Source organism: Sorex araneus, chromosome 4 (assembly GCF_027595985.1).
Source record: "Sorex araneus isolate mSorAra2 chromosome 4, mSorAra2.pri, whole genome shotgun sequence".
NCBI classification, from domain to species: Eukaryota; Metazoa; Chordata; class Mammalia; order Eulipotyphla; family Soricidae; genus Sorex; species Sorex araneus.
Window position 1 is genome coordinate 57,481,850 of NC_073305.1, and position 27,581 is coordinate 57,509,430.

A 27,581-nucleotide genomic window follows, 5' to 3' on the forward strand; every position below is an offset into this window, starting at 1 on the left:
GAGTTGAATCCAGGTTGTCCACATATAAGGCAAGCACCCTACCTACTGTATTTTCTCTCTAGGCCCTATTTTATTATTTTTAATGTGCCATGTATAAATTAAATCATATGGCATGATCTCATCCACATTTAGTTTTTATTGTTTATCAAAACTTTTATTAATAGCATTTATATTACTGCAACATAGGTTTGTGACTCTCACTGTCACTGTCACTGTCATCCCATTGTTCATTGATTTGCTCAAGCGGGCACTAGTAATGTCTCAATTGTGTGACTTGTTGTTACTGTTTTTGGCATATTGAATACGCCATGGGTAGCTTGCCAGGCTCTGCCGTGTGGGTGAAATACTCTCGGTAGCTTGTCAGGCTCTCCGAGAGGGACAAAGGAATCGAACCTGAGTCGGCTACGTGCAAGGCAAACACCGTACCTGCTATGCTATGGATCCAGCCCAGGTTTGTAACTATAAATGTTTATGTTTTAAAATTGCAATTACAATGTAACCATACCATGGTAACATATAACACAATCAAAATTGAGATTATTGTTAATTTTCTCAAACTCATAAACTTTTATGTCAAGACTGACAAGTAACAAAGTTTTCCTATGTTCACAGGTGAATTATTTTTCTCTAATTTCCAAAGAGGCAACCCCAAATTAATTATTTTCGGGTAAATGTAATAATTATTTCTCTAATCTTGCACTTTCTTAATTCAAAAACTGACAGGATTCTATTTCTTTTTTCATTTCTTATTAAAGGACTGTGATTTACAAAGTTACTGATAATCTAGTTTTAGACATATAATGTTTCAACACCAATCTCACCACCAGTGTCAACTTCCCTCCAACAGTGATCACATATTCCCTCCCTGCCCCTCCTCACTCCCCATCCTCACCTGTAACTTGTATTTGACAGGCATATTACAAAGTTTCAGAGGTTGCACTTAGAGCTCATGTTTTCAAAAACTAATAGGATTATTACATTTCTCAACAAAAGAACTCGTCTTAACGTTTTATTGATAAGACTTTTAGCAATAGATTACTCCTTTCACATATTCAACACTCTAGACTCTTGAGTCTGTTGAAAGGCAAAACCCTTAAAATAAACATTAATCTCTTTATTTAAAACTCTGCAGCTCCTATAGCATCACCTTAAATATGCATAATTTAAAGTACATCTGTAGTGTTTTCTGAGAAATAAATTTTCCCAAATTGGCTTAGGCAATTTCTTCTATGCTTTTAATTAAAAAAAACTTAATAACTAGATCAAACTAAGAAAGCCTAATTATTACATAATAAGTTCCTCTATCCCTTTACTTGAAATTGGCGTTTGAATGCCTGTTTCCATCTTGCTTTTTGCTATAGAATGATTTCTATAAAAGTCTCACTTTTTCCTCCAGTATTATATTATATTTAGTGCATAATTTACTAATTAATAATAGTAGAAAAACATTATTGGAGCCAGAGAGATGGTATCATGGACACAGCCCTTCCTGGCAATACAATCGACCTTGGTTTCATCCCCTGGCAGCCCCTATGGTTCCTCAAAACTGCCAGAAGTGATCCCGAATGCACAGCAGGAGTAAACACCACCTGGTGTGGTCCCCAAAACACATTCTTTCAAATGTTTGAGTCTATCTCCTAACTGAATCCATCAATTATATATCTCTCAAAAATTCTTTTATGGGATTTTGGCCTTATGGCTTTCAGACACAAAGTTAGTCCCCGAAACTAATGGTTTTGTTCTCTCACTATATAAAAAAAACTTTTAAAAATTGGCACTTAGTCATCCATTTCTCAAAAGTACCCATGGTGGATTAAATAATTCAGTCCAATGCTTCACTCCCCTATGAAAGAATTATACAGATAGTTTTCTAATTTCCTTTATGAATGAAACATACTATGGTGATGTAAGACTTGGTCATCAACGTTTTAGATTTGAACAATGAAATGTTAATGGAGGCCATAAAAGCATACTTTTTTCTATAAAATCCTGAAAGTATACTTTCATGTTTTAACTTGTCACCTACATTCTTTTTCTCTATTGGGGGTAAATAACTTATATTTCTATTCTATTTTATTTTACTGAAGTGCCTCCTATATTGTTGTTATTTATCATAAGATGGACATTAGATAGGTATCCCCTGACTCAATTGGGGGTGATAAAAACATTAATTAATTATGAACCCAATATATACATAGGAACCTCTAAACATTGGTAGTTGATGCTAGCGAAGCACAGTAGAAATCTAGTCAAATGTAGATTTATGAGAGGAGAAAATAATGAAATGCTTGTTATTTTAAGGTTTGAAGAAATGAAGCAGTTTGTAGTGCAGTAAAAACTGTGCATATTTACTACTGCACCCTTCTCTTTGCTAAAAAATTAAATTAGCCAATGTATTTCAAAACTCAATAATTATGGGGTTTTGTTATTCTGCTTAGTCATTTCTGCTTAGCCATACATATAGGTATAAGTTATAAATAAATACTAGTCCTCAACTTGCAAAAATATGTTACTCAGTGCTCTACTATACTTGTAGCAGCCACTCAGATTCACAATATAGTATAAAGCATGGCACAGAAACTGTTTAATTTCATTAAGTTATTTAATCTGATTTTATACAGAGTTTAATTACATCATAGAAAAAACTAGGATGAAGTACAAAAAATCTAAATACAATTTTAGATGCTGATAAATAAGTTTTTTGAAATCATAAACAAGCTTATCTTGTAGGGGAATAGGAGGTTAAGGGAATAGAAGGTTAAGATGAGACAATAGTATTGCTCCATTTCATTATTAATTCAGCTTCAAAAATTTATCTAAAGAAAATATTTATACTAAAATGTATCTCTATAGTTAGCATTAAATTAAAAGCAAAATGTTGGAAACAACAAAAATATGAATTAAGTACATTTTAAAGGCTGGGGCAATAGTGCAGTGGGCAAGTATGGGATGTGCCTTGCATGTAGCCACCCAGGCTTGATCCCTGGCACCCCATATTGTCCCCCAAACACTGACAAGAAGGACTCCTGAGCTCAGAGTCAGAAATAAACCCTGAGTACAGCCAGATGTGGCCCAAAGAAAATTAAATTGATACATACATGCATGGGCTAGAGCGATAGCACAGTGGGTAGGGCATTTGCCTTACATGCTGCCAACCCAGTTCGATTCCTCTCTCCCTCTTGGACAGCCCAGCAAGCCAAGCTACCAAGAGTATCTCACCTGCACGGTAAAGCCTGGCAAGCTACCTGTGGTGTATCCGATATGCCAAAACAGTAACAAGTCTCACAATGGAGACGTTACTGGTGCCTGCTCGAGCAAATCAATGAACAATGGGACAACAGTGCTACACAATTCACTTGTATCACTTGTCATCCCATTGATCTTCGATTTGCTCGAGCTGGTGCCAGTAACATCTCCATTCGTCCCTGTTGGGTGCTAGTGTAGCCCAACGGTATCTGCTTGCTCCAGGAACAGGAAGAGCCTCAAACCATTCATTCAGGGTTTTGACGAAGAAGTCTGACCATCTCGTGGGTGGGTGGCCAGGCGTTCTTTTGACATCCCGTGGAATCCAGTCAGTGTAACAGCTCTAGTCCAGCAGTCATCTCCAAATTGCATTATGTGTCCGGCCCATCTGATTTTTGACATGTTGGCAAATGAGACAGCATCCCTGATTCTTGGCCGTCGACGGAAGTCGGAACTCCAGATTCCTTCTCTCACTGTAGTGAAACATGATATTCCAAGCATAGCTCTTTCGATTCCTACTTGGGATACCCAAATAGCATTCTCATCCTGTTTTTATAGGGCCCAGGTCTCTGAGGCGTATGTTAGTGCAGGAAGAACGGTGGAATTGGCCAGGGATCAAACTCAAGATTTGACATAGAGAGGTGTGGACTCCTTACCAGTGAGCTACAACACCATCCATACTGTTGAAATTTTCACTGGAAGACTGCATCCTTTATTCACATGTAATTTTTATGATGACTATAGATGAGAACATGTATATATTAGAGTAATTGAAATGAGAGTAACCTCTCTTAGATAAGTGATATAAAAAGAGTTTTTTAGTTTGTTTTCTCTGGTTTGGGGTACACAGCCAGCGAAACTCTGAGCTTACTCCCGTGTCTGCCCAGGGATCACTCATGATGATGCTCTATGAACCGAATGTGATGTTGAGGGATTGAACCAGAATTGGCCATGCACAAGTCAAGTCTTAACAACTGTAAGAAGGGTTTTTGTTAAAATTACTTTTTCTTTTGGCATATCCAATACGCATGGGTAGCTTGCTAGGTAACAATAAGTCTCTCAATGAGAGACATTACTGGTGCCGCTTGAACAAATCAATGAGCAACGGGATGATAGTGACAGTGACAGTCAGTGACTTTTTCTTATTTGCTTAAAGAATTACCTTTGCGATTAATAAAAAAACACTATGTTCAAAATTATGTCATTAAAAAGTAGAGACATAAAAACAATGAGAGGAATGTTTAATTTTTCTTTGCTTTATAATCAACCTGGTATTAAAGAACACATTAACAGAAGCACCTAGGGAAGAATTTGCCAGCCATAGTTTGGCCTGAGAAACCAGAAAACAAAAGCAATATTAAATAATTTTCAGAGTTAGCTTCCACTGAGTCAAGGAGAATTTTCTGCATTCAACAGATACAAATGCAACAATATATTTTAATTGACCTTCAGGAAATACAAACCATAGTCCTTTAGACTTCTGCTATAACAAAGCCTCATGCTCTACTCCAGTGTTTTGTCTCTTAGAGCAAGTCCAGTCTACTGTTTCACCTACAAAAAGCAGGTGCCTTACCACCACATGTAGAATAGAATTAACAAGCTTTATTGTATCTCAAAGACTGTCTCTCAAAGGAGAGATATGAAATGAGGGCAGGTATTTGCGCCCCTATCAATTCATTAACAGACTAGAAAATACTGCCATAAAATAGATAATGCCACAGGGCCAACTGAGCTAAAACCAGCGGTGGTACTATTGTGCCTGGAGCGAAGCTGCTCCTCTAGGCGTGCTCTGAGATAAGCCTTGAAAAAGAAAGGCCCGAATAATGTGAATTTTAGTGTTGACTTTGAAAAGATTTCATTTTTCTATAGGATAATCTAGGTCAACAATAGGCCTTTATAGATTTGCTGGTATTAAAGGTCTGTAGTAGTAAATTGCTTATGGAAAAAAAGAAAGCTGCCCAATTTGTATTCTCTTGCTTTTACAAAGCAGACAACATATCATTCGCCGCCACATATTTATCTTTAATATGGGGCTATTCAAGAACCAGGTAGTTCAATGGGTTTTTCATTAGCTGAGTTAAAAATAAAATCTTGTCAAAGTCGGTAGATAATTTACCCAGAACTGGGTGAGATTGGTTTTGCATTACAGGTGGATTTAACAACCCAATTTCTTGAGTCAGATCCAAATGCTTCTCAGCTTTTATTCTTCTCCCCCTATAGCAGTTAGAGCAAAAATTTTGGCTCTGCTTCAGAAGAGAAATAATACACTGATATTAGATGCTGGATCTCAATGAACATAACTAAGGCAAAATCTTTTCTCCATAGCTCTCAATATTGGCCAGGGATGTGACTCATGCCTTGTATGAGAGAAGCCCTATGTTGATTCCTCATCATTACACACACACACACAAAATGACATGCGTGCACATGTGTGCATACACACACACATACAGAAAAGTGAGCTGAAAGTTCTAAGTCCATGAAGCTCCTTCATGGTGGTTTTAAACGTGGTTGGGAGAGGGGCAGAGAGCTGGTGAGCTAGTAAAGAGCCTACAGCATTTGCCTTGAATGCAGCTGACAGTGTCCACACCCCCCTGGTGCCACCAGGAGCGAGCCCCAACCATAGAGTCAGGAGCACTGAGTCAGGACCATAGAGCTCTGAGCACAGCTGAGTGTAGCCCAAACACACACCCTCAACCCCAAAAAAACATGTTTATGAATTTTTGGATACTCCTTCCTTGAGAGATAGGTATCTATCTATGTCTCTTCCCCCTGAATGTAAACTGGTCTTAGTGAATGAAGTGGAAGCCATGCTGTGTAATTCCAAGGCTTGTTCAGAAAAGAATGTGCAATTTTTACATTTTTAATCTTATTATTTTCAGTTTGAAGAAAGACTAGTACCCTGTGGGAAACCTGGATGCTGAGGAAACATTATGATGGGCTTGCCATGTGCAGACAGTTTCAGCAAAGCAAGTGACTCATCTTGGGTGCCCTCTTTGGTCAAACCCCCAGTGATCTGCAACCTTGATTTGCTTGAGGAACGTCTCCATTGTGAGACTTGTTGTTATATATTTTTGGCATATGGAATATGCCCCCGGGTAGCTTGCCAGGCTCTGCTGTGTGGGCGGGATACTCTAGGAAGCTTGCCGGGCTCTCCGAGAGGGACGGGGGAATTGAACTCAGGTCGGCCTGGTGCAAGGCAAACACCCTACCAGCTGTGCTATCGCTCCAGTGAGCAAAATAAAATGGATATTTTACTCTGCTCAGTTTGCTCCAGAGAGCAAAATAAAATGGTTATTTTAATCTGCTCAGTTTGGGGTCAATGTGTTATGAGGCAATACTCATTAGGACCCTCTTTTATACAAATAATGAGAAAATAGAAAACTCTTTAGTTTTATGGTGTCTTTGAAACCTAGAATCAGTAGCAAGCTTTTCACTCCTTCACAAGCACTTGGTATCTGTTCAACTTCTCTCAATATTCTGAGTTCTCTGTATCCCACTAACACACACATGTAAAGTTTAGACTAGGCTAGAAAAGATTAGACTGAGATGCCAATAACTTCAAGAACAACTGTGGGTCTCATTTACCAGCCAATACAATTGATTATTCATAAAAGCTGAGACACATGCTCCTTGACTGGGAAATCAGCACAGAGGAAGCCACTACTCAGGATTTACTCATGAGTCTGCGAATATTGACTATGTATAAATACCTCACTTGAGTATCACTGTATCACTGTATCACTGTCATCCTGTTGCTCATCGACTTGCTTGAGTGGGCACCAGTAATGTCTTCATTGTGAGACTTGTTGTTACTGTTTTTGACATATCGAATACACCCTGGGTAGCTTGCCAGGTTCTGCCATGAGAGCGAGATACTTGGTAGCTTGCCGGGCTCTTAGAGAGGGACAGAGGAATCGAAACTGGGTCAGCCACATGCTAGGCAAATGCCCTAAGTCTTTTCTTATCCCTAAATATTTTTATTTTCTCTTTTACTCAAGGTCAGAATAAAGTTTTGGGTTATCTGTGTGTGTTGACCCCAAAGCACAACCGTTTCTGAGACTAATAATATAAGGCACCTCTAGATATGGCAGGGTTTATGATAAAACTTAGCTAATGGCCCATGGTTCATCCACATAACTGATTGTTGCAGGGCATTTAAAGCCCTGGTCCTAAATTTATCCTGCCTAAGTGTGGAGTGGCTAGATAGATTCAATGAGCTTCAGTTCTCACTCGATTTGCCAATGAAGCTAAGAACTTCCCAATATGGGTGAGCATTTTCAAATGATAAATGACAAAGCACCTTGACCACATCCATTTATATCACCTCAACATGGTATTAGGATGAACTCGGGCAAAACAGACTGACTGAATTTTACAGTTCTGGGTCCAATTCACTCATGACACTTGTCTCATCATAATGATAAATTCCCAAGCAGATAAGCAGGGGAATCATAACTATACCTCAGCTCAGAATGATTTTAAGAAACTTTCCTGAGTTGTAATGTATGAATAATTCACTGTTTCAAAGATGTTCAGTTCAAAAGAAAATTCAAATTTCTCCCTTCCAGACACTATAATGATTTTCAATCACCTAGCTTCTTCCTAGACCACGTTCTCTTGTTTTAAGTAAAATTCAAGTTATTGGTTAAAGAAGTTATTCAAAATTACTTGATTAAAAAATGTTAATAAAAATTACAAATCAATTTTGTAGTTGGAGACATGCAAATAAAGACACGTAAGTTCCCAATACTCTCTATGAAATAAGTCATTTATTGTGTACTTTTTAATATGTATAATAATGGTTGATAAAAAATGAATGTCTATTGTGTTATCCTGACCATCAGCTACTTCCCCATATTCTGGGTACCAAATTCTTCTCTTTGTCAGGGGAAATTATCCTACCTCCATTTTTAGGCTCTGTATTTTTTATGAGAATTTTCAACAGTACTCATTTCCAAGTGTGGATACATGCTCCAGATTTTGTCAACCATAATATCCTAGGAAGGAGGTAAGAGAATCACAAGTGAGGTTATTAAATGGAAAGGTCATTTAAAGTGCCAGGCACAGATGAGCTCAGGATGAAGTACATGGAGTGTGAAAGGTACAGGAGAGGGACCTTCAATGTCTGCTGGGTAGTTTGAAATTTTTCCTCGCTAAGAATTCAGAAGCCTTAATGTTTAAACTTTAAAGTCCTAAGTCTTAAGGGAGTTCGAAATTTTTCCTGACTAAAAAGTTTTTTTGTGTCTAAGGTCCTAAGTCTGGAGACTAAGAACAGAGATCATGCTTGATTTTTACTAAGTAGCTGAGTCAGCATTGTAAAAAATTTAGTCTTAGGGGCCCAAAGGGAATCAGAGAGATCAACTGAGGAGATTGCAATAGAAGTTTCAGTGTGTCATCGGTATGTTTCCAAGCAAGCTTGTGTTTGGGGGATTGGAGGGCGGAAGAGGGGGAGGAGAAAAGAAAATTGGGGAAGGAAAAGCAGATTCCTATTTAGTTGAGAAGAGGAGAAAAAGTAAGGAAAGTAGACAGTGACTGCTGATTTGTAAAGCTGTGAATTGTCTCGGGCATGTGACCCATGTCTGGCTTTTTGCAGTAGATCTTACTTTGGAAGAGATTGTTTGAATCTTTAATAAGGGTTGGTTAAGAGCCCAACCAAGTTAAGATTGTGAAGGCAAGCAGCTTCAGGTTGAGTTTCAGCTCTTCCATTTACTATCTATTTGACTTAGACACTGTATCATGCTTTTTGTGCCTCAGTTTCCTCATTTGCAAAATGGAGAAAATAACTGTGCCTACCTCAAAGAGAAGTTTCATTAAATAAGCTATTCCTTTAATACTCATTTTAATTTCTTATGCTGATTTCTTTATATACTTAATTAACTCTAAGACAGTCCTGAGACTACAGGGAATATAATATAAGTGTGGCTATTATTAATATATAAATATCTTGATAAATATTATAATAATCAACATTTTGCAAAACACATATATTCCAAGGGAAAATGAAAGTAAACCTTCTGGAATAATTTGTCTTGGTTATCTGCTCCTAATGTTGAAATTAAGAAAATTTGCAGGCTACTTTCTGTTTTAAAATATATATTATAACAATATTTTAACAAGAAAAATATGACAGAATAAAAAATGGCTGTTAACAGGCCTGAGTCATACTGGGAAAAGCAAGGTGCCAGAGGCAAAAACTGAAGCGCATGCTATTTAATATCTTTATTAATGATCTGAAACACAAGTAAATTGTACATTATTCTTATTTGCAAAAAATCATAACCAGTAAAAAATAGATCAACAGTACAGAATAATCTAGAGACCATAGAGAGGCACACAAGTTTAAGTGTGATGAGTTCAATTTACAAGAACATAAAACAATACACTTTGGGAAAAATACTTTGAAGCACAGACATAAACTGAGAATTCTTCTAAAGAGCAAAAAGGCTTAAGAGGATTTGTGGGGGGAGATAGTCAATAACAAATTCACAAGAGCTTTCAATGTGCTGTTAGTAGCAAAAAAGGAGTAGGGAGGTAAAATGTTCTAGAAAGAAGCAAAATAAAATTACTGGTACTGAGGAAGCAAAACCATACCTATAGTAATCTAAATTATTTCCAGTCACCTCATGCTTTTCTCTTATCTGCTTTAGAAAAGCACTGAGCAATATATTCCTTACTATGAAAATGTACATCCTAATCTTTGTACTTCTGAAACAGTATGGAAACATAAGAAATAAGTGGGAAGAAACAGCTTCTTTAAATGGTAGATATAGGGTTCCCAAATAAAAATGTTCTTAAGTTTAAGGAATTTGAATGATGAAGAATGCAATATTGTCAGTAATTAGCAAACCTTCTAAAAGATAATAGTTATTATATCAATTAGGCTTCTCATAGGTATCTGTAAAGAACTATCAAGGAAATTTTTTAATTTATTCCTTTACTCATACAGTACAATCTATTGAGAAATAAAACACATGATAATGAAGCCAGATATCGTGCCATGTGCGTGTGTGTGCACGCACACACACACACGCAGAGAGAGAGAGAGAGAGAGAGAGAAAGAGAGAGAGAGAGAGAGAGAGAGAATTCTCAGGCAAGAAACAGTTCCTTAAAGCTGATCCCTGTAAAACCAAGAGGTAGACATACAGACAGAGGGAGCCTGAAGGAGTTCTGACCCCATAGCAGGGAGTGCAGTGCAAAACTAATGTGGCGTCTAGACTGGTCCTAGATGAGACAGATGTGAAGTTACATAGAACGATCACCGGGACCTTACAGAGCTACTGAAGAGTGTAAAGCCACAAGCATCAGAGTCAGTTTGAGGGATCAAGGAGATGGCTTGGGTGCTTTATATGCAGAGAGTCCAGATTCAGTCCCAGAGCACTATTAGCCCGAGGACTTCTGGGTGTGACCCTAACATTAAACCTCCTAAATTTGGGGGCTTTAGGGGACTCTCTTCAGCAGCCAAGTTGGAGGATGAATCTGAAAGAAACACGTTTGGAGATCAATACCACCTGAGAATCAATCCAGGCATTCAAAATGACAGCTGTTGTGTTATATCCTGGGCTGTGTTCCTGGTTATGGATGAAAAGAGCCCCAGTTTTGGAATATTTGAAAGGAGACCCGACTAACCTAACCATGCTCCACCTTTCTCTCCCCTCGGTATTTAAATCATCAACCAAAAGATAAATAGACTGAAAAAGAAGGAATCGGTGCTTTTTACCCTTGTAGCAGTATTCTCAGACCACCTTACTATTTTCTGTCACATTTACTTGTGGAAATTTCTCCTTGCCCTGCATACCCCTGCATACCCCTGCATGTTCCTCATTATGAATACCCCTTGTCACTATTTTTGGTTTAAATTAACCAAATTTCTATTCTGTTACTTATAATATCAAATTAAAAGGGTCTATCAATAACTTTGAATTGGGCACACTGTCTATGTATTGAATTATTTTTATCTACTAAGATGCATGAAAACTACATATATCCAAGTTAAAACTTGGCCAGGAAAAAAAGCAACCATTTACATTTTCAAATGAATTCTCCCAGTAATTTTTGCGTGAATTACTGTTTTTAAACTGTAAAGTAACTTTCAAAGATACTGGGTTTTCCCAATTAACACTCAAAGATATTTCCAGTTCTACTCCAATCCTTTAAAAACATATTGAAGAACCATGTAAAATCAAATCATGTCATCAAGGAAACTATTCAACTGCAAGCTCCTTGAGCATTTTCCCTTAAGGGAAATGGGTAGAGTACTTAAAGTGGTCTTTTTTTTCCTATTAGATATGGCAATGAATCAATTTGAAATTGTTGAGTGGCAGACATAGCACAGAGTAATAATGTTCTGGAAGTCTTACCTAAATTACTGACATCAGATATTTGAAAATGAATGACTAGCAAATCTGCCTACAGGTAAGTCATCGTGTAGGCAATTATTCTTTCTATTTCAGTTAGAAAGACATGCTTTTAAAAGCTTCAAATGAAAGGGGTTTTTTTAATTACATTTTTCATTGTAAGTATAATTATACAACCATATGCATAGGGCCCTCCTTTTTTTCTCTAACAACTAGAAGTTGTAAATGGAGGGGGGTTGTCACCCTTACACAGGAGTCAAATATCATTAAGATATATAACATAAGAACACTCACCCGCTTAATCATCTAGGATTTTTCCATTTTTCTCAGAACAGTCCATTCTTAATGTATAGCTTTCAGAAAAGCTGCATCAAATCATCAAATCACAATGTTTTCCAAATTTTAAGTTGAGGGGCTCACCAAAACATATTCACTCCTACTCGACTCTCTTGTCTTACATTCCTTTCTTCTATATTTCCCCTCATCATTGCCTCTTCTTCATGTCTGTTCAGATGTAGTCAGTACTTAAAGATCAACTTGCTCTCCTAACATCATTAGAGCCATCCACACCATCCTAGGTTATTCCTTTTTCAAACTCCTCCTGCCAGCCACTAACAATGACAAAGTATCATCATATGTCATTACTTTTCTTTCTATGTTTATCCATCATTTGCAAGGCTGGGCATTCATCCATCCATAAAATATTACCAGAGTACTTACTGTGAAAGAATCCACCATGAGCAAATCAGACATGGAATCTAGGGGGAAAGGCTAGATAACCAAATGATCATGCCACTGAGAATGAAATTGTTTTGTCCATTAAGATAATTACAACTTCAAGTATAGGAAAGCTTTACCTAAAATTGACAAAAACATTACAGACATTAGCAACCCTTTGTGGGTAGTCTGGCAATAAGGTGACTATTTGCTTGTAGGGGTCTCAGTGTCACCTGTCTGGTCTCAACCCTAAACATGCAGCAGCATGCCTGCAGCCGTCTCAGGCAACTCATCCTGGTCAGGAAGAGGAAGATCAGGAAGCAGATCCTTCTGAGTTATCTTCTTCATACAAAAAATACTAGCCCTCCTGCCACCTAGCATGCATCCCTTTTGCTTCATTAGTCCAAACTAGGTGAGGCACCTATCCCTTAACTCATTATCAACAAGATTTACTATCACATGGAAATAAGGTATTTTAGTACGGAGCAGAATAGGCAGAGGCAGATATCAGGACAAAATTCAGGTTTTGATCTTAAGGGGAAAGTTGGGAATCAGTTGTATCATAGGTAACTTCCTACTTGCTATGTACTAGATGTGAGGAAATGAAGAAAGCAGTGGCATGAATGGAATAGGACAAAGACAGCAGTATGGAGGAGAGACATCATCAGATTTGCATGATGCTGAGGAGATAAAATGGGCAAGTCTTGGACAGCACAGTGAGGACGGCAGTATCAATAAAGACCATCAGCTTTTTGCCTTACATCTGCTTTGAATAGTCAAAGCAAATAGATGTTGGCGTTATTTCCCAAAATGAAAACATTAGGAGACTATGTTGAAAGGAAATTAACCCCAACTTAAGCGCATTAAAAAAAATTAGTTTGGGGGCTGGAGCTGTAGCACAGCGGGTAGGGCGTTTGCCTTGCACGCGGCCAACTCAGGTTCAATTCCCAGCATCCCATATGGTCCTCTGAGTACTGCCAGGAGTAATTCCTGAGTGCATGAACTAGAAATAACCTCTAACCATTGCTGGGTGTGACCCAAAAAGAAAAAAATAGTTTTTATCCTATAAGCAATTTCCATGGAACAGTTAGGTGCATGAAACTAAAATAATGCAGAGGATCAGTCTGGACTAAAAATGTAAATTTGTGAAACATCTGCTAATAAGAGATTATTGAAGTCATGGGCTTGGATGCATCTTTCAGATAGAGAAAGTAAATATTGAAGTGATCTAACAAAAGCTCCCTTAAAAAATGTCTATCTTGGGGCTGGAGTGATAGTACAGCGGGTAGGGTGTTTGCCTTGCACGCGGCCGACCCGGGTTCGAATCCCAGCATCCCATATGGTCCCCTGAGCACCGCCAGGGGTGATTCCTGAGTGCATGAGCCAGGAGTGACCCCTGTGCATCGCTGGGTGTGACCCAAAAAGCAAAAAAAAAAAAATGTCTATCTTAAGTCCCCGTTACAAAAGTCTGGCAGGCTGAAGCTCTCCTTGCTAAGATAGTCAGCTGTGCCAAAGCTCTAGAGGCCCCCCACCATTGCTTCATTCTGTCCCACATTTCCCTAGAACTGACCAAGGCACCCCTGCCTCACCCACTTGACCAAACAAGCCATACATTTCATGCCTTTGTCACCCAGATACCTAAAATTGGTCACTCCCTTCCTGGGATTGGCTTAAATTATTTCACATACATTATGTGATCTCTGTAATGACTGGCTTAGAATATTTTGGAGTTGATTCAAATGACTACATGTATTTCTTTTTCTTTTTATGTGGTTAGCTTAGAATATTTTTATAGATAAGTTACTGTCCCCCCAAATTGTGTATATGTCCCCTCCTTACCCCAACCCCAAACTAATATATAGAAAACTGAAGCTTCCCATCTAGAGTACCTCATATTATGCTATAAAATGTATCCCATACTATAATTTTTTAATAAACTTGCTTCACTTTGCTTAAACTCTTCATTCTTGCTTACCAAAAGTGGCTACTCTCACTCTTAGTAAATTCTTTTACCCCCACTCGTCTCCAAGAGGTCTGGATTTAAGCATATACTTATAAACTTTCAAAGATAACTCAGAACCAAGTCTTGAATTATTCTAACATGTAAACATAAGACATAAAAAATATGCTGAAAGAGAGATAGAAAAGAATGACCAAAGATAGTAGAGTAGCACACTATAACTTATAATCAAATCACATAATATTTTATATACTTGGTTGTAAAAAATTACTATTTCTATTTAAACTCAATTAATGGATTATTATTTCATTATCACCTTTAAAATACCATTATTTGAGAATACCATTATTCTCAAATTATCTTCAATATACAATTTGCATTTCTTTTTGCCATTATATATTTCATTTCTGTAGAATTTTATGTCATCTACAAGTTTATCTTTATTCTCCCAGCCAAATAGTTCAAACTCACCGGGGCATTGACCAACTCATATAAGTCCTTTGTTCTCAAGATCATAGAACCATATTTTTCCCACAGCAGTCATTCAGCAAAAATATTAAACCAATTCTAACACTTCCTTTACATTTATATAGTACTTAATTCTAAGCTGTGGAATAGGCTTACTGTTCTTGTGTTGATTTTAGTCCCAGGCCTACTTTATGCTGCAGTAAGAAGACCTAAGATGAGGAATCAACCTGTCTGTTTCTAATCCACATTGCCAAGGTCAAAACTATTAAAAGGCTTTTTTCCCCCTAACTATGCTTTTTTCCTTTTAATCTGAAGCTCCTCATTATTTTCCTAATAGAATGGTTAATAATTTACAAAGTACAAAATGAAGATTGTGACTTCGAAGAAACATGCTTCCTCTTCCTTTTTAACTAGATAAGAATTGCTAATAACATTAGACTATTGTCAATCAAGCTACACCATTCTAATTTTATGCTCCTAAAATGAATTAGAATTCACTTATTCTCTGTCCCTTTAATGGTCAAATTTTCAGATTAATTTTAGAAACTCCATGGCTAATGGGTGCAAGCTGTCCCACTTGTAAGAAGCTAGTTCTTCAACAAAATCTGTGGTCAGCCAGTGGGTACCTGTGCACGCTAGCATCCCCAGTAAAGACACAGCAATAGCTGCTGTCATGTAAGCCTGTAGAAATGTTTTAAGTAAATGTGTAAATAAATGCATATCCAAATGGAGCACATAAAAACAATTATAGCCTGAAGCCCATAGGGCAGGGCACTTGCCTTGCATGCAACTGGCCCAGGTAAGTGGCACCTGAGCCCTACCAAAGAATTATGAAGTCCTGAGCAAAACCAGGTATGGCCCCAAAACAACAAAAAAATACAGCCTTAATATTAAAGAGGAAATGTTTCCATCACCATCATCAAGTTAACAACAGCATAGCATGATCAATAATAGAGAAGTCTTGCCCTAACATCAGCCAAATAAGAAAGAAATCCAGAAAAGTTCTCTCCAAGTGTGGTGGGATTTTATGGCAACCTCTCTGATTTTTCAATAGAAAAAAATATGTCCATACTTTTATCATTTAGGTGGAGCCCAAAATAAAAGATCTGAGTGTGTTTTATAAGCTGCTTTGAACCAATCTGTACAATTCACCTGCTTTGTATCCTAAAGCTCGTGCTCAATGGCCACCAGCTAAGCAGTCAATCAATGCACAAACCCATAGTGAGAGCCTTCTGCAAGGGCATGTGGAGAGAAGAGAGACTGAGCAAACACATTCCAAACTGGCACCTTTCATTAAATTCCCAACTCACTTGTCTTTGTCTCTGTTTTAAAAGAAGTGATTTCAAGTCCAGTCCCTCCTTCAAAAACTGACATAACTCAACCATGCAATATTCATTAGTTCTTTTTGGCAATCCCATTTAGCTAATGGAAAATCAGGTACATTCATGTGCAATTATTAGATATTGAAAAATTATATAATGTCCAACTTTTCTTTTTATGGCACACATAGACTCCAGAGTTTTAATCTCAGTGGTGAAGTATGTGCAGCTGTGACATGTCAGTAAACCTTGTATAACTGACAAGTTTTCATTTTGTTGCATCTATGTTTAGTGAGATATGATGCTAGTTAGGAGCCTTTATCATTTTAACCTTACTGTACTTGTCCCAGCAAAACTAATCACCTACAAATCACAAATCCACCAAAGTAGGAGAAAGCCTAGGAGGGCTATGGGAGGTGCACACTCTGGTGCATCTAGGATCATCTCTAGTCAAGCTTCTTAAATTGTAGGTCAAGAACCCACAGGAACCACGTAACTAAATGCAGGAGTCATGAAAATGCTCTACTTTTTGCTTTAAATAGATTAATATATGATTATCAGTTATCGTTTGATTTGTATAACTCTTTTATATGCCTCTATACTCCAAGGTCATGTAAAAAATTTCTCAGGCATAAAGAGACCACAACTAGCAAAAGTCCTGGCTTATGTGATTTAGAGCAAACTATTGCATGAGCCTGAGCTTCAACTCCTTCATTTACCAGAGAAAGAGAGATTCATACTAAGGTTGGGAATTGAGTGATGAGGGTAAAACACCTCAGGGGTCAAAATAAAATAAAATATTTAAGAAATCAGATTAGCAATCAACAGCCACTTATTTTTGTAAATAAAAATTTATTGGAACCAGGCCAGTGATAAAGGCAAGTACAAGGAACTCTGGCTTTTTATTTTTGTGTGGTCTTTTTTTTTTGGGGGGGGGGAGTGTTGTTTGTTAATTTTTTTTGAAACAAGAAAGATAGGTTTTAATGCAACTTATGGAGAAAGATTTGAGGGTAGAAGTGTGTGTTCAAAAGGGAACAGAGACCTCTTCAGAATGAAAAAGCAACCAACAAAACAGAGACAAGCGAGCAAGATATGTGTTCACGGGAGAACTCAGGCTTGAAGAGCAAGTCAAGGTGGATCTCTGCTATATTTAAATGGTTGGTGTTTCACTTGCACGTGGATAACCTAGGTTTATCCCCGGAACCCCATGCAGTCCCCTGAGCCCACCAAGAGTGATCCCTGAGAATAGAACTAGGAGCAAACCCTGGGCAGAGCTGAGTATGACCCTATAAGGCAAAAAAAGACAAAAAGGTTAATATTTTGTTTAGGATGGTTTTCATTCTAAGTTAATTTTGAGTTTTAAAAGAGAATAAATCATTAAAGATTATTTATGCTAAATACTGAATTTGTAATAATTCATTAACTTTACACAAATTCCATTTCACACAGATGCGTATCTCCTGACATAATTCACTGTATCAGTGTCATCCTGTTGTTGGTCTATTTACTCGAACGGGAACCAGTAACATGTCTATTACACTCAGCCTGAGATTTTAGCAGTCTCTCCTTACTCATCATTCCCAAGGATTGAAGGATCTTCCAGGATTAGGGGAATGAGACCTATCATTACTGATTTTGGCATATTGAACACGCCATGGGTAGCTTGCCAGGCTCTGCCGTACAGGCGGGGTACTCTCGGTAGCTTGCCGGGCTCTCCAAGAGGTATGTATATATCTGTTACCGTATTTGGGATATGACTATGCCATGGGGAGCTGACATGATTAGGAAGATTAAACTAGTCAACACTTCCAGATTTTGGCCATCATTACTCTGTGTCTCCTTGCTGTTTTCCCCTCATTCTGCAGCCTTTGGTCCTTAGACTCAGACTCTCAGTCTGTACCACATTGATCTACAGAGCACAGTCCTACACTGGCTGACAGCTTTGCACTTCCTGTGTCCAACATCTCTCCTCCACTACCTGTTTTCTCTGACATATGGCGATCCTAAGGCAAGCTTCTGAGCAAGGCATTCAGAAATGTCAGGAGTTTAATATTTCCACAGACAACCCTCAACTAGTGAGGATACGGGTTGGTGAATAAACACCTCCAATCAGAGTGGGGCAAGACACACACACACACACACACACACACCCCAAAAAAGACCAAAAATTTCCCTTAGTCACCCTAAAGAGATATCTTCCTAAAAGTTACTGACAGAGCCTTAGTAAGACTAAAGTGAGGACCAGCACCAATTGAGGTGTTAGTATCAGAAGTAAAATTAGAAGGAATAACCCTAAATTAAATATCAAGATAAATAGTTTTTAATTCAATATCTATTTATAAATTTAACTCTGTAGGACTGTCGTACCATTGTTCATCAAGTTGCTCGAGCGGGGACCAGTAACGTCTCCATTGTGAGACTTGTTACTGTTTTTGGCATATCGAATACACCACAGGGAGCTTGCCAGGCTCTGCTGTGCGGGCGGGATACTCTCGGTAGCTTGCCGGGCTCTCTGAGAGGGATGGAGGAATCAAACCCAGGTCGGCCGCATGCAAGGCAAACACTTGACCCGCTGTCCTATCGCTCCAGTCATTCTGCCAGGTAGGAATGGAAATTTTTTTGTTTTGTTTCCTGTGGTAGCCCTGTTGTCACAAACTGATCCTGCCACAAGGCAATTGTTTGATTGCCTTGAGAATCATTCAATGGATTGAAAACTGTTGAAAGAAATGCATGCATGCACACATAAACACACTCAAACTCACTCAGTCTAAGGCACTGATTTGTTCAGTTAACATATAGATTGATGGCAAAAAATAATGTGGGGAATTTCTGTTTGTTTCTTATTTGGTAGCCATAATGGGCTGTGCCCAGGGCTTACTCCTGATTCTGTTCTCAAGGATCACTCTGCCGGTGGTCTGGGGACCAAGTGGGGAGGAGGGGCTCAAACCAGGGTCAGCCACATGCAAGGCAAGCACCCAATTCACTTGCCTATTTTCCAACTACTAGAATAATGTTTGACAATTATGAGAGCACAATTTTCTGAAGACTCCAAAGAAGAGAGGGTCTGCCATGAGGCCTTTCTGGTTTGAGAAAATTATAATACTTCAGCATGTACAAGTGACTATCTCCCCCATTCCAGTAAGAATCTTTTTGTTGTTTTGTTTTGGGGGCCACATCCAGTGATGTTCAGGGCTTGCTCTTGGTTCTGAGCTCAGAAATCGTTCCCGGCAGTATGCAGGGAATCATATTGGTGCTTGGGATAGAACCCAGGTCAGCTGCATGAAAGGCAAATACCCTACCCTCTGTACTATGGCTCTGGCCCCATCCAGAAGAATCATAAACATTTGCAGCAATAATTCTTTATATAAAAGACTACTAAGGTAGTGCTGTTTTTGGCATATCGAATACGCCACGGGGAGCTTGCCAGGCTCTGCCGTGCAGGCAGGATACTCTCAGTCGCTTGCCGGGCTCTCTAAGAGGGATGGAGGAATTGAACTCGGGTCAGCCGAGTGAGTGCAAGTCAAACGCCCTACCCACCGTGCTATAGCTCCAGTCCTGGAGATGTTACTGGTGCCTGCTGGAGCAAATCGATGAACAATGGGATGGCAGTGCTACAGTGCTACTAAGGTAGTGTAACTTCACAAACATAGTTCTGTGGTTAGCATGGCAGAGCACGCAGACATAGTTAGTTCTCAAGGGAGTCTGACTTGTTCCCCAGGAAATTGAGAATTTCCCCCACACCAGGGTTTTCTTCTGGCAAAAAGGGACATCTCCCAGAGGGCTAGTGTGAACATCAAGTGAGACAGAGCAATTAGTCCAGTGCCAGAGACAAAGTCAGTTTCAATAAGCATTATCTGCTGGCTCCTCTCTACTGCTCAATTCTCTGAACAGTCCCAACCAATGGAGTTTTCTGTGAAGATGCCAAAGTTCAAGAGGCTATCACAAGTCACTCGCGACTACTAGGTATGTGAAATTTGACTTCTGTAAAACTGAACAGAATTAAAACAAATGCTATTGAACTAGAACAGAAATTTCTTTAATTTAAATTTGAATCACTGTGTATATTCAATAGAACTGGACAATACAAAGATCCTTGAATATATTTTATTAGCAAATATAAGAGGCTTCATAAATCAAATTTTCATTCAAAAGCAAAGAAACTGTCTTTTTATTAAATCTTTTTTTGGTTTTGTGTTGGGGTCATAGCAGGCTGTGCTCAGGGAATACTTCTGGCTTTGCACTCAGGGATCACTCCTGGTAGGGTCAGGGTACCTTAAGGGGTGTTGGAGATCAAATCCAGGTTGGCCACATGCAAGGCAAATACCCTACAGCTGTACTATAGCTCCAATTCCACCTTTTTATATCTTCTTTTATCAAATGATGCATGGGAATCCTTAGCTCTTACGACCTGAGAAAGACAAGGATTCGAGATACTACTTATCTAACATGTATTCTACTCATACTTCTTGGGGTAAATCCTGATTGGCATAAACCAATCTCATAAATCCCAGTCTTCTGCCAGTGATTACCTTAACCATGACCATGTAATCTGGTCTGACCAGTGAGCTAGGAGAGATTAATAGCCTGATGTAGGAAAAATTTGGTTGCTCTTAAACAGAGATATGGAAAAATGATTCTTCTTTCTCTGTACTCTGCACCTGGGGATTTGGACTTCAGGAACCATGGAAGTCATATTAAAGCCATGAAGAAAAAAAGGTATTCTAAGGATCCAGCTACTGGTTAAGAATGGTTGAGTAGATGGACAATTGGTTTAAAGGTAGTATAATGCAAGGAAGTTGCCCAGAGATATCCTACATTTGAAGTTTTAAGGAAGATAAAGCACCTAATTTTTATGTTGGGAGCATCAGTTGTTTTTGCGGAAGCTTTGAAATTTAAAATGGAACAATTTTAAAACTTAACCATAGAAACTAACATTGTTTGTTTTAAAGAAGATTTAAATCCTAAGCAGCATGTTATGTCATCCAATTATGAAAGTAGAATGAGAAATTTAGTTTCTGAATTTAGCAGAAGAAAGCCAACAGTGGACCAAAATTAGGAAGGGAATGTTCGTCTAACATGAGATAAACAGTTTCAGTTCATTAGTACTGTCTTTATTTTCTCTTTCTACATTTATAAATTTCCCCCCTACAACAAATTACTTACAACACATGTAAATTACAATTACAATGTTTGGGGAAAACAGAAGATGAGGTATAACCAAACATGCTTCCCTTTAGCCAAAAAAACATTTTTCACTTACTTGTTATGAAGGTAAAACCAATTCAAATACCTATAGCAAACAATAGGTCTTAATGGGTGTTTTACTTATCTCATTTTTCCAATTCAATGTAGTTTTTAAAGGGAAATCAAGCAGTGTCTGTTGAGAGTACTCATATACTTGACTTCATTGCCAGTTGGAAACCCTAACTCCTTTTACTTTTACTTAACACTTAGGATTTAGGAAACCTTAATAGAAGGTTTCTCTCTCCACTATACCACATGTTGGCACAGATTTTAATATCTCTCTTGTCCTCGCAAGTTTTACCTCACTCCTTCACTGAGCCAAGTACTTAAGAAAATCAGTGCTTGTTGCCAAGGGAGATTGGAGAAGCTGTCTGGAACAGAGATGCATGGGAACTATAGTTTGTTTTGTAGTCAGCTCCAGGCCTCCCATAAAAGCATCTTATCCTAAAATAAATCATCTTAGAGAACCTGAAACGTAAAATAGATCTTTACTCTGTCAGAAAAGCAGCATCTTCCACTGCTTCTGGGTGTGGCTGCTATTTCCTGGCGGAAACTGCTCACTTGAGTGGCCACTTTACTGAACTGTTTCCACTCAACTTGGGATCATAATCTTCCATGCTACCCCATTTGCTTTTCACCACTGCTGCTTCTATAATTATAACATATATTAGCCAGCATTTCTTTCAACTCTACACAGAGCCACTAGTCAAGCGGATATCAGCTTGATCCTATTTGCATCTAAAATCTGAAAACTCATTCCCAGTAGAGCCCATGCAGAAAAAAATAATGAAAGTCAACAATAAGTAAGAATAGTCTTGATGGCCCACTAAATTCTGCAGTACGCTGGTAACCTTCCTGAAAATAAATGCAGGCTTTAAGGGAGCATTTTTTCCCCAAGTAAATTTCAAGGCATTTTATTGAAACTCAACTCTTGCAAAGCTCAACAAGAAATTTAAAAATGAGCTAGATTTCTTTTCTTTCCCCTCAGCAAATATCACATCCTATTAAACTACATTAACTTAATGTAAAAATGAATTCTATTTTAATCTAAGTTAGATGTCAAAAATACTTAATATTTTTGGGATATATTTTAAGGATCTAAGAAATATATTAGCCAAAGTGCTAACCACACCATATGAAATCTGTCAATGGGTGTTGGGTTGTTAAAATGTGTGAAAGTTCAACAAGCTTACCTAAGCACAAACGATGCCTCTAAAGAAAATATTAAATAATTCTACACCTTAAAATAAAAGCCACTCTATAGATTTAAATCATTTGTAAAGAAAACTAGTTGGAAATTTTCCGCTGGAAAATTAGCCTTAAAAAGCAAATACTATATAAAATCTGAAGTGGAAAAATTAGTCCTAATTTTAGAAAATTGAATAAATATGTTCATATTGAAGAGTTTGTGCTGTTGCTTAGTTTTTCAAAATCAGAATTTCCTCTAAACATTTTCTAATTCTCTTGTGACTATTTTCCATAATATATTAGGGATAAGAGATTGCTTCAGATATGAAGGGTTCTGGTTAATCTAATTAACTGGAAAATCTTATTTCGCCTCTGACCATTATTGTTGAAACTCTTTCTAGAATGTCTTTTCCAGGAAAGCACACTGAACTTTGAAAACTTTGCTTTGCTTTCATAGCTGTGCCTGATATTCATGTCATTTTGGATAACCAGGCATCACACACAGCTCTGAAAGCAAAGCAAAGATTTGATTGCATGTGTGCAGATAAAGGACCTAGTTAAGGGCTTAGGAAAAATAGAAGCTACACACTCATACCACAATTTCTCTCTTGCCCTATTGAGATATAAAAAGCCTACCTTACCTAGTTGAGATCAGATGAAACAAAGGTGGGTGGCGAAGGTGGAGGGCATATATCATTGAGGGTTCTTCAAAGAAATGAAACCAATAGAATTTAGAAATATTACTTGAAAAAAATGGCCTATATGATTTGGGGAGCTGACAAATCAGAAACCTGCCTGGCCGGCAGGTAGGCTGTAGATCCAGGGAAGAGTTGATGTTACAGTTTTAGACCAAAGATGATCTGGAGGCAGAATTTCCTTAGAGGAGGTCAGCCTTTAATCTCAGGATTTTCAACTGATTGGTTATGTCACACCCACTTTATGGTGGATAATTTGCTTTATACAATGTCTATTACTTGAAATGTTAATCTCATTTGAGAAAAACTTAGCAAAAATATCCAGAATTGCTGGACCTGAGTACTATGTATGCAGTTTTGAGTACTATGGCCTAGTTAAGTTGACACATAAAATTAATCAGAGGTGAAACATAGCATTCACAAAATGTTCAAGAGGTTAATGTTGAAAGAGGGCTTGAGGTCAGGCTCATCTGTTTCACTTTAATATATGAAGACTAGAGAAAGAAAGGGCAGAAAGGTGAATATTATGCATATCAGAAAAGATCTCTTTTCTTTTAATCAGCTGGCTTAAATATCTCCTTACGTGCCTACAAAGCATTAGGTCCATGTAAAATGTTCTAATTGTCCAGAGCTTTGTTCTAAGAGCATAGGAAAATGTCTTGAAGATAGAAAGATTATCCAAATTGTATAGCCATAACTGTTAGTGAGACACAGTTTTTATGCATTACTTAGTTTTGCCCTCCTAATAACCCTCTCAAGGCCAAAGTCATAGCACAGTGGGTAAAGTTTGCTCTTGCCTTGCACATAGCCAACCCAGTTTCTATCAAGCACCCTACATGGTCCCCTAAGCCTTGCCAGGAGTAATTCCTCAGTGCAGAGCCAGAAGAAAGCCCTGAGCACCAAACAGGCACTGTCCCCCCCCAAAAAAAACCCAATAAATCTCTGAATTAGAAACTATTTTGGGACTATAAAGATAAAGTGACCAACATAAGGTCACCCAACAAGGAAGGAGCACAATAGTGATTCACACTTAAGTACAAAGTGTCCCAAAGCCCACAGTCTTATACACCATATTGAGAGGATCCTGTTTTCCTCCATTAATTCTCATTAAATCACATATCAATTGAGGGCTACAAGTAAACTATGTGCTATTTGGGTTACAAATAAATGGGATATAAAAAACTGAGGATTTTGGTGATTTATCCCTATCTCTCTCCTGCTTCTCCACTTAAGTAACACAGCCAAGAAGCCATTTATTTTATGTCAGCTGTGTCAAGTGACTTCCTTATATATTTCCTTGAACAGTTACTGAAAAATCAAATCAAGTCATCATTTAGGCATTCAAAGTCATTGTAGATCTAAAGAGCCAAAACAAGTAATATTGATCAAGGGAACTGAAAGTAACCTGTTTGGCTATGTACAGTGCATTATATATAAAAGAGTATTTTTTTTTAAATGCAGTCACCTGAAGCCTACATTTCAAACAAACCACCCCTCTCCTTAAAAATTTATATAAGAGTTGGGGAGATAATTCAAATAGTTGAACATATAAGAATTTGAGTTTTATCCCCCACAGCACATGACCCCTGACTACGGGCAGGTGTGACCCTAATGGCCTCCAGCACCCTTGATGCCAAGTAGAATACTAAACCACAAGCCCAGTAACACTGAGCCATGCAGCACCAGAAATGCACCCTCTCCAATAAAAGAAAACAATTTATCTAAGAGGGAGTCAAGGAAACAATAAAGCCTGTGCACTTGAAAAGCTCCGATTCTCGTTGCAGAAACAAATGCTCCTAGATGAGACAGTAAGGGCAAAAAAAGTATCCAAACATAATTAAGTAGTAATAATAAGTGTTTCAGGGGCCTCTGGGAGAGAAAGAAACTGCTGCTTAATAATTATCCTCAATCTTTCTAGCTCCTCCAAGAAAATTCTAAGAAAAGCTGGACTCCTGCCAAGAGGCTGTGAAAATCAGTCAATGCCACCTTTCAAAAGCTGCATACCTCAGCCAGGAATTTCCAGTTCAATCAAAGTCTGGTAATAACTTGTTGTGACTTTCCAAATGATTGTCTTCACAAGCTTTGCTTCTGCAAGTAGCACCCAAGGAAATAAAAGTGACCATGATTTTCATTGATGTTAAGTAATAATATGGCCAAGTTGGCAGTGTCTGCTGGCTCTGGGCTCCAGCACCTGTGAAATTTGGAAACAGACCAGGTATCCTGCCACTGCTGTGCTTCTAGATCAGAGGTTCCCACTTATTTCAACTACTGCCTCTTTTTCAGGACAAAAATAAGGGCACTTAGCACCACCTGAAAATCTGCCATTTAAGAGAGAAAAGTTTGGGTCCCCAGATGCAATATTTCCCAAAATGGGTGATACCATGCCTTTCTGGATCCTTGCAGTATTCCCTGGAAGATGGCACAGTGTCAACCACTTTGGAAAAGACTGTTCCAGTAGGCCTATGAAGTAGAGAGTGCATGATAGCAGGGTCCAGGTACCGCATGTCCATGCCTCTCAAACAGTGGGTATTGCTCCATCAACCAAGCAAACAAATGAAGCTCCCTAAGTTGATGGGAAACTGCAGCATAATTTGGGGATGGTATTCCCTGACATTAGGTCTTTCCTTGTTTGTAAGTTTCATTTCAAACCAAGAGCCAGACTCTGAGCTTCCTTGTAGCAGGTTGGAGTGAGCATACAGGTTCTACCTTTGCTTCTTTCTATTGCCCACCCCACCCCCAAGGGAATATCATTCAGCAAGATGGAAGGGAACTCTATACTTTTATCCCCTCTTCCTTCCCTTCCTCACTATGTTGTGTTGGTGACTGAAGGTCTCCCATACTTGGTTGTGGTGTTCATCAGAGATTGTGCATTTGAGAAGCACCCCTACATGTTGGGGGCTCTGAGTCATTTAAACTTACAGGCTCGGGGCTGGAGCAATAGCACAGTGGGTAGGGTGTTTGCCTCGCACGTGGCCCACCCGGGTTCAATTCCCAGCATCCCATATGGTCCCCTGAGCACCACTAGGAGTAATTCCTGAGTGTGTGAGCCAGGAATAACCCCTGTGCTGGTGTGACGCAAAAAAGAAAAAAAAACAGGCTCAAGCACATCAAACTCTGCTCTGGAGATTATGCTTTGTGATGGCATCAGGTCTCAGAACACAGAGCTGCTGGGACAATGCTTGGTGTAACACTGGGAAAGGACTTCATGGACTACAATTGTCAGGTGATTTAACCAGAGTCATTCCAGATTCACCACCACCATCTGTCTGTCTGTCTATCTGTCTGTCTGTCTGTCTCTCTCTCTCTTTCTCTCTCTCTCTCTCTCTCTCTCTCTCACACACACACACACACACACACACACACACACACACACACACTTGTTGCTTTCTTTAGATCATAGAGAACCCAGGAGTTTTTGGCACAGCACTTTTTTGAGGAGGATGGGAAGCATGGAGAATGGTCATGGATAAAAATAGATCTACTCTAGCAGAGTGAAAAGTCTAAACAAGAGTTGAGTACATTGAGAGATGCATTCACTCTTCGACCCGAGGGATAATAGATGGAAGGTCATGCCTGCTACGGCAGCTTGCTTTACAAATCCCAAACATGTGTAAAGTACTCCTTTGGTGATGCATGCATCATCCAGCAGAGCCTAGCGAGGTGGTAAATATCATGCAGAAGAGCTCTGCCAGGGCACAGGGATCCCAAAGCCCACCTCGCAGTGGGACAACGCTGGCAGAGAGTCCTGACTACTGTGACACAGGGTCTGCTTTGGAGCCTCAGGTCAGGATCCCCACAGGTGGCAAAATCCAACAGTTTCTTTAGCTTCTTCTTGGCTGACTTCTCAAATTATGCATCAGCTCCCCAGGATTTAGACATGTATTTTGGTGCTACGATTTATGGTTCTGCTTTGCAGTCATCTTACTGCCTGATGATTAACATCCAATTATTGCTAATAATGGCAACGATACTAGCAAAAAAACAATGATGACAACAAAAAAGCATTAAAGGCAACATTATTGAGTTCTTAGCGGCTGCCAGGGAATGCATTACCCTCTTGAAGGATATGGGGGTGCCTGATGAGGTGAAAAATGAAAATCAAAATAAATAAAAAGAATAAAGCCCTCTTATGCTATGATTTACAGAGGTGTCTTTTAGTATTATCTCCATTTTATAGAAAAGGAAAAGGAGAGTTAGCATTGTTTTAAACTGCCCAACTTCCCAAATAAGCAGATGATAAAGGCAAGATGAGTCCAGATCCCATGCTACTAACTCTGACAGGAGATTGCCTTAATATGCAGTTATTAGCAATGAAGCACTAAGCATTCAAAAATGGTCCAAGTTCTGTGTAATTTACTCCCAAGCCACAAAGATTATGACTGACTAAATC